At 50.1% G+C, this 1,564-nt stretch overlaps 1 pseudogene; it reads right to left on the reverse strand.

Annotated features, from left to right (window-relative positions):
* The window catches only part of LOC123040283 (uncharacterized), a 13,111-nt pseudogene extending 11,995 nt beyond the window's left edge, over positions 1-1,116 (reverse strand).
* Between the last annotated feature and the right edge of the window lie 448 nt (positions 1,117-1,564).

Below are 1,564 nucleotides of genomic sequence, written 5' to 3' on the forward strand. Positions count from 1 at the left end.
CTCACGCGTCTAGTAAGGATTTTTATATAAATAATTATTAACCTTGTACTTTAGTTCTCAACATTCAAATTCTAAAATAAATCAAAACTAGAAAAAAATTAGATGAACTAAAGCTAGTTTTTTTCTCTTTTCTGAAAAGAGTCAAAGATCGGACCCTCGGCTTCTGCATCAAGTGATGCACACACTCATATAAACGAAATCTAACGCTTGTTGATATAGAGTGGATGATTTTTGTCGTTACCTCTTATCTCGAAGAACTTGTCTGATTTTGTCAATGATTTCCACAACATCCCATGCTTCAACCTCGCTGTAACTCTGCTTACTAACCTGACGGAGCAAGCTGCCCAAAACCCTCCTCAGATCGGGCTTGAGGGGCACCATGACAAAGGCGTCGCAATCAAACTGCCCTCTGATCTGCTGGTACACGACGTTGGCCAGAGTCGTCTTGCCCAGGCCACCCACCCCAACAATGGAGACCACCTTCAGTTGACCATCCATGGCAGTTGAACTTTCTTGCTCCACCAACAACCTGCATAACTCCGCCCTTGGCCCGCCCACCGCGACGAGCCTCGTCGTATCCTCGTACATGCCATGCAAGCGAGGATCGACGGTGGTGGTGCCCGCAGGCCGCCGGACCGCGAAAACATCGTCGTCAACCTTGTACCTGTCACGGCGGTCAGCGACCTCCTTGACGCGGCCCTTGATGCCCCTGATGTCCGCGGCGATCCGATGGCGAACCCGGGCCGTGGTCAGCAGACTCAGGCACCTGCCGATGAACCCGCTGAACCCCGGATGGTGGAGGTCGACGCGCACCATGAACCTGTCGATGCTGTCTTCGACGTCGTAGGAGAGCTCCCTGACTTGCCCTACCCAGATCCTGACCTGCATGTCGACCGGCTGCGGCGTCGACGAGGACGATACCCTTTCGAGGGCCTCCTGCATGCTCTCCAGCTCGGCTCGGAGGAACATGATCTCGCCCCTCAGGCTCCTCTGCAGGTTGTACTCGTCCGTCAGCACGGCGTCCAGCTTGTGGAGGAGCGCGCTCAGCACCGCCCCCGCCATGACCTCCATGATCTTGCTTCGAGAAGTATTTCTCTGGATTTTGATTGAGAGATGATGAGGCTGCGTTAGTAAATTCTCTATTAGCTTGACGAGGTGGTTGCGGTGCTAAGTTTTGACTGGCGAAATTATAGTACTATCCGAGAAGATGTCATTGTATAGTTAACACGATGGGTAACTTTTGACAAGCAACTGACCCTGTCATAGCAGGTTTGGTTAAGTTTTCTTAATGTTTGCCACGTTTCCGTGTCGTTCAGGGATTGGTGTGGCTGGTCAATTACCTTCCGTGGATTTGTTAAACTGTTCACAACCAAATCAATTGACTAATCACCCGTGTTAGACCAGCTTGGAGTACAAGCCAAACCATGGAGAGGAAAGCAGGTGGTGACGACAAATCCTAGCACGGCAAAGGAAATGCAGTAAAAGAAGAAGACTAGGTAGTTGCATAGTCCCTCAATTCAAAAATAGGTGCCTGCTGAGTAAATGGTTGTACAAGTTTCCTAAT

Source organism: Triticum aestivum, chromosome 2B, assembly GCF_018294505.1.
Source record: "Triticum aestivum cultivar Chinese Spring chromosome 2B, IWGSC CS RefSeq v2.1, whole genome shotgun sequence".
NCBI lineage: Eukaryota > Viridiplantae > Streptophyta > Magnoliopsida > Poales > Poaceae > Triticum > Triticum aestivum.